Source organism: Danio rerio, chromosome 18, assembly GCF_052040795.2.
Source record: "Danio rerio strain M-AB ecotype USA chromosome 18, GRCz13ab, whole genome shotgun sequence".
NCBI classification, from domain to species: domain Eukaryota; kingdom Metazoa; phylum Chordata; class Actinopteri; order Cypriniformes; family Danionidae; genus Danio; species Danio rerio.
The window spans coordinates 18,949,735-18,956,881 of NC_141038.1; the positions used below are offsets into that span (position 1 = coordinate 18,949,735).

General features: G+C 35.3%; 1 non-coding gene across 3 annotated transcripts in view; it reads right to left on the bottom strand.

Moving 5' to 3' along the window:
• The window catches only part of LOC147832797 (uncharacterized), a 48,941-nt gene extending 41,826 nt beyond the window's left edge, over positions 1-7,115 (bottom strand). The window contains exons 1-3 of one of the 3 annotated variants that reach the window (XR_015514849.1): positions 7,002-7,115; positions 5,773-5,896; positions 5,145-5,348 (exon numbers count right to left, since the gene is read on the bottom strand). This is a non-coding gene — a transcript (uncharacterized LOC147832797). Of the gene's footprint in view, positions 1-5,144; positions 5,349-5,772; positions 5,897-6,643; positions 6,719-7,001 lie in introns of those variants that run through there. The other 2 variants (XR_015514848.1, XR_015514850.1) reach the window with 2 other exon arrangements.
• Positions 7,116-7,147: the final 32 nt, after the last annotated feature.

The window sequence follows — 7,147 nt, forward strand, 5'->3', positions numbered from 1 at the left end:
ACTCATTCACACTCATACATACGGACAATTTAGCCTACCAAATTCACCTATACCACATGTTTTTGATCTTGTGGGCCGGAGCACCCAGAGGAAACCAACGCCAACTCCACACAGAAATACCAACTGACCCAGCCGGGGCTCGAATCAGCGACCTTCTTGCTGTGAGGTGATTGTGCTACCCACTGCACCACCATGTTGCCCATTTTATGTTTTATTTTAATTCTATTGCATGGTATTGTGACTTCTGCTGATCACATGCTCTTCTTTAATTTTGAACTTTAAGACATCCTGTGGTCTGTCACTCAGACCTTTCTGTCAACCCTAAAATACAATGCAGTACAGTGCAGATTATAAAATACAGAAAAAACAAAATCCTGTTATTATGGATTGGTGTTCACATGTGCTTTAAAGTGTTTTTTACAATAACAAACTGCCAAACTTAAAACAGTAGTATTATAGAATTTAAAGACTAAATAAAATAATGATGTAATGACTTGCAAAATGATCACTAAATTATTTTATCTTTTTTTTTAATAGAGTATCTTTTCCTTTCTGTATCACATAAAAATCTTATCAGTTTGCTAACAATAGATAAAAGACCACTGATATCCAAAAAAGGAAAACTTGGCAGGCCATTAGGATAAACTGTATTATTTGTGGATGCACGCATGATGCTTTATATTATGTATTTTCCTGTTTATAGGACCGAGAGGGATTATAACAACTTTACAAGTGCACACAGCTGGCCTGTGATTACATTACGCATTTGGAGGTTTCTGTGGATAAACTTAAAAGTTTTTTTTTTCCTGAGTTTGTACTTTCCCTCTGAAGATGGTGATTCATAAAGTTGTAGACTAAAAATCCAGACACACAAGCAGTACGCAGTCACTTATACTGTAAGTCCTTTACTTGCTGTTAAGCACATAAAGAGGTTGCTTAATCGTATAGATGTGTAGCTGTATTTATTTAGGAGGTCTAAAATATCACACTTTATAGGTTTCATTAGTTAATGTATTTAATAAACGAATTATGAACCATACAGCATTTATTAATTATAGTTCGACATTAACTACTGCGTTGGTAACATCCAAATTCATGCTTGTTAATATAAGTTGATGCACAGAAAGTTAACAACCCAAAGCTGCGGTCACACTGCACTTTTCGCCCCATAGATTTCCATTTAGGGCTGGGCAATATGGCAAAACTGCAATCTTGATAATTATTTTCCATATTGAACAATAACAGTATATATGTCGATATAAGTTGTTTATGCTTCCAGATTTAAAAAAGTATCCCAACAAAGACTGAAGCCACAAAAATTAGAGGGTGCATTAAATGACAAAACATTTTCGGCAGATAAATTTATCTCTAATATCAACACACTTTTGATTCTTATTGTTGCACATTTGTGCTGTTTGATTGGCTGAAAGATCAATACAAAGTATAAAAGTCCAGAGCTTATCAATTTTATTGACACAAATTATATTGCGATTCGATATATATCATTTATCGGCCCAGTTTTATTTCTATTTATATGCAAGCGAATGCCACAGATCGGAAAGGCAATCTTGTGCGACAAGTTTTGCAGTTCGCAGCGTTGCAAAGTTCAAGCTTGGTGAATTCTAACTTGCGAAATTGCATCATGTGACTGCGTGAGACCAATCACAGATCAAAACATGACCTCTCTGTTCAGAAATTTAAAATATGGATCATTCGCTCATTTTTTTGTAATGTCTAATCATCTTGTTTAACCCCATCCCTTTTCACAGCACCATACAACAGATTTTTGCATGCACAAACTCTAGTGTGACCACTGCGTTACAATGAACAACTATATTTTCATAAACTAACGTTAACTAACACGAATAAACACTGTAATAAATATATTGTTATTTGTTTGGTAATGTTAGCAAATGCATTATCTGACAATAACTAATGCAAACTAACTAAAGTGTTACCAAAACATCTATATCGCATTATTCTACTTTATAACACAAAAAGCTTGGCCTTTTTAGTGTTTGATCAAAAAGATACAATTTATGGTAACACTTTAGTTTAGGTCAAAACTCATGCTATTGACTACTGGCTTATTATACCTGCCTATTATTAAGTTATTAACTGTTCATTAGCGGTTATGAAGTATTTTTATTCTGCATTCCTAATCCTACCCAAAACCTAAACCCAACTTCTACCGTACTATTAATAAACAGCTAATTAGCCGTTTATTAAGCTAGGAGTGTTAATGGTTTGTTAATACTGTGAATTGTGACCTAAACTAAAGTGTTAGCCAATGTATAAATCCACAATATCTTGCATCATTATTGACAACTTTTAAAACTATTATCATTTTATTCAAGTTGTCTTACTTCAGCATCTGTCTTCTGAAATCAACAAGGAGAGAAATGTGGTTTTTGATTGTTTGTATAAGTGAACACAGATTTTTCTGTTATTTTTAACCGTTAGCAACATGTGTTAAAATTCCTTACGCTTTGTTTTATTCATCATGTTCCCATCTGAAGGATAAAAACAAACCCTGCGAAACAGACTGGCAAGGTTTGTTACCAAACACAATAAATAGAATCAGGGCCAACAATGTTTCCACAAACAATGTAATTGGAGTTTTGATCTGGGCTATTGGTGCAGAGAAAGTCAAATTATTCACAGAGCTTTCGCAAATCATTCACAGCATCTCGTTCTGCCTTTTCAATCAATTTATGTCAAATGTGAATATATTGCATGGCGTTCAGAAGAGCTTTCAGAAGTATTTATCTTTCATTCTATTTGGACAGTTGTTGTTTATAAAGCTACTTACAAAGCTACCTAATTACGGGAAACGGCCAAGTGAGACATTATGGGGTTAAATGGGGTTTGTGCAGACACACAAAAGCATGATTCATATAGTAAATAAACAATAGTTTGTTACATATACAAACTTTCAGAAAACATGCACACACTGTACCGCACATAAACTGGCACGAGACCAAATCAAAACGGTTTAGGAGGAGCTTTAATAACCTTAAGTTATCTAAATTGTAAACGTATTTACACATATAGCCCAATTTTCATTTAAAGGTTTGAATATTTTATACCACACAAGATAAAAACTCTTCAGCATTTGAGATTTGTTGATATTCTGTTCTATTTGCACACATAGGCATTTTGTTAAAGCTCTTTTACTTTTGTTTATTGTACTGTATACACACAAGGATTCATGCAGGATGCTAAAAACTTTCAGATGACCTTATGACAAATAAAGCTAAACTCACAGAACATTTCAATTCAGTTACACACAGAAGAGAAATACATTCTCTGAACATTTTATATTTTTGAGAATAAATGATCTCAACGCCATCTCTGTATTATCTGTCACCTGTTGTTACGCAAGATATTTCAAGTCATTCGAGGCCTTCAATAAACGACGCCATCTGGTGGCTTTTTTATCAGTGTTCTCAATCTACAACCTTTTCAAATTACTGTGTTCATTGGTGTGGCTTTTCCTGTATGGGACCACCACAATCTCAATTTATTGATTCAGCATTCAGAACTAGCCTTTGGGGGCAAATGAACAAGAACATGACTTTCATCTTTGTTCCTATCATAGCAGATCCAAATATTTCTCTTTGACAAGCAAAGTAGACCTAATTAAAGATATTTAATTATTTGCAGCACTATATATTCATTCATTTTCTTTTCGGCTTATTCCCTTTATTAATCTAGGGTCGCCACAGCGGAATGAACCGCCAACTTATCCAGCACGTTTTTACACAGCTGATACCCTTCCAGCCGCAAACCATCTCTGGGAAACATCCACACACACTCAAACACTACGGACAATTTATCCTACCCAATTCACCTGTACTGCATGTCTTTGGACTGTGGAGAAAACTGGAGCACCCGGAGGAAACCCACGCGAATGCAGGGAGAACATGCAAACTCCACACAGAAACGAGCAAAGGTTCGAACCAGCGACCTTCTTGCTGTCAGGCGCCAGCACTACCTACGGTGCCACTGCTTCGCCCTGCAGCACTATATACTAGTGTTTTTAGTATGTTTTTAATATACTATATAGTGACTAAAAAGTCTTTTTTTTAAAGTCTTTTTTAAAAGCTTGTTATGCAAACTGATCTTAAAAATGATGCTACGTTTGAGTACAATTTCAATAACAATCGCTACTTGCTATATTGTGATAAATAATTTACGATGGGAGCCTATAATAAGAGCCTAAAGCACACCTGAGATGATAATGCATCCACAGTGTGATGCTTTTTTTTCAGGTAATTTAATCAGCAAGAGTCCATTATTCCAATTTCACTGACTCAAAAAATATTACTTTTTTTTTTGGGGGGGGGGGGTCAATTTAATTGTTTTATATTCAATCCACTTAAGTTTGTAAAAACTAATAAGTTAACTTAATTTCTTCATGTTGTCCCAACACAAATCAAATGTGTGGAACCCAGCATTTATTGCAGTATATGGCTAAAACATGTCAAGACATTGTTCAGATGTTGTATTTCATTTGTCGGATGTTGCCTTTGTTATTAGATTAGATTCAACTTTATTGTTATTACACATGAACATGTACAAAGCAACGAAATGCAGCTTAGGTCTAGCCTGAAGTGCAATAGCAGCAAGTGCAGGATACAGGTAAAAGTTATAAAGTGCACTTACAGAAAAACTATGGTGATATTTACAGATGGATGAGCTATGACATTACTATGAACAGAGATTTACATTAGATGAACATATGTACAGGTTGCTATTATTAATCAGAAGTGTGCAGATACTGTAGATATGAACAATTACAAATGTACATGTACAGTGGTGGGTATGTACAATTAAAAAATTAATTAGTGCAATGAACTGCGATGAATGTGTCATTTTTAAATGTGCAAATATTAAATAGTGCAGTGATTATGGGGAGTATAAGTTATGAGGAGAGTGTGGGGGTGTGTGAGGGGGCAAAAGAGTCAGTGAGGGGCAGAGTTCCAAAGGGAGAGACGTTAAAACTCTCTTGTGTGGAACGATATCTTATAGATCAGATCCTAACCCAACATTAAAAATTCCAGCAACAGTTTAAAGGTATAAACGGAAACTTAAAATAGATTTAAGCTAATAGAGAGAGAGATTAAGCATGGATGAATTACCTGAGTTTGTCCATTTCTCTACCGGAAGAACTGAATTTGGTAGATGGACGGGTCTTCGGCTTTACCATTGAAGAAAGCGAGTGTCTTTCATAACTACTCATATCACAGGCTTGATGTCCATTGACTTTCCATGGCAGTTGTGTGACAGTCGGTCAGTTTAAGGAGTCCATAAAATGAAAATAATTGCAGTATGCTGTATTATACCTGTTGAAACAAATGATTTCTCTAAAAAAAATGTTTTCATGTGTACAAACAGATCAGTCTAAAACTAATACGTGAGGCAAACATGTTATAGAAAAGGCTGAACGTTTGAAGGCTAGCCTTTTGCCTCAAAAGTGATTGCGGTGTTCTGATAGTGAATGTGTAAATTTTTCTGCTTCAAATGTAGCATTTAAGGTGGGACAGAGCAGTGCTGCACATCAGTCGTTCACTTTGCTTTGGCCTAGTCTCTGATTTATCAGGGGTTTCCAACATAGTGGAATGAACCGCCAATTTTTCTGGCACATATTTTTATGCAGTAGACGGCCTTTCAGCCGCAATCCAGCACTGAGAGTGCATTCATGAACCCCCAGTGTTGGGAAACAAACACACTCAAATATTATTGTTTGAGTTTATTCAATTCACTTACAGTATACTGCACAATCTTGATGGTTGGAAAAACAGAAAGGCTTCCTAGTCCAGCTGCGACTCGAAACAGCAATCTTCTTGTTGTGAGGCAACAGTCCAAACCCCTGAGCCTTGCTACCCCAGAGCTGCACATAATAGAAAATAATTGTAAATTTTGTGGCAAAAATAAAAAGGTGGTCATCTTTTTTGTATATTTAATTTATATCAGGTGTCTCGGTTGTTAGCATTGTCACCTCACAGCAAAAAAATAAATAAAAATCGCTGGTACAAGTCCCGGCTTGATTGTAAGTGAGTAACTTATATTAAAACATAATATAAGTCCGGCACTGATGAAGAACTCAAAATGTAACACGCTTTGTGTTCAACTTTTTAACTTAACAACTGCCATTTTTGGAGCTTAGGTGTTGCCGCCTTGAATATATGTTTGCCCTTTTTGCTGTTTGGCTGAGCTTTTGTGCATTTTTGTAATGTAAACGTCTAATCTTTAAAACTTTAATATTATTTAAACACTGTTCTATAATTGAAAAGTAAGAATATAATATAAAATATGCAATATATAGTTTATTTATTCAGCACACTGCCCTGACCTGTTTTTTTTTTTCTTGCTAACTAATGAATGTTTCTGTTTGACATTAAATGGCTTTCCCGAGGTAAATGATCATGCATTCATTTTTGGCTTGGTCCCTTTATTAATCTGGGGTCGCTTATCCAGCACATGTTTTACGCAGCGGATGTCCTTTCAGCGCAAGAGGTAAATATAATTAAGTGATAAATTGTTTATTCGGTTTACATGCGTCTTTCCGGTTGCAGAAATAACAGATTAAAATGAAACGTACATCATTCGGTAAGTTGTAAAATTTCTTTTAGCACACCTTGTAATGTCCAGTCGTGACCAGGTCGTGACCAATGAGGTCGTGTGACTCATTCGTGTTTATCCCGGTGTTCCCGCCTTTTCTGATTGCATTTTCGACGTAATATAGGCCTAACGTTACAAGTTGATGGATACTGAAATGTGACTACTATTTTCTTATAACAAAAGCAGGTGAATATTTTTAGGAAAAGATAAAATACGGGTATTTTGCGTAATAAGTCGAATCACAAAAACAGAGCTGACAAGACAGTTTTCCCTGAAAATAATAGCACACCTTAGATTAACATCAGAAAAAAATCATTATAATCAATAAATATTACGGCAATGTAACTTGTTCAGCTCTTTTAGAAACAAATTACCTGCTACAAAAAAATCTGACCTGTGGATAATCTAACATTGCATAATGAAACAGTACACGATGCCCTTTAGTTAAATTATTTTTTCTATTTTACTTTGAAGGGCTGTGCGCTCTCTTTGACTTTTATTTTGAAAATTGCCGCTAGGA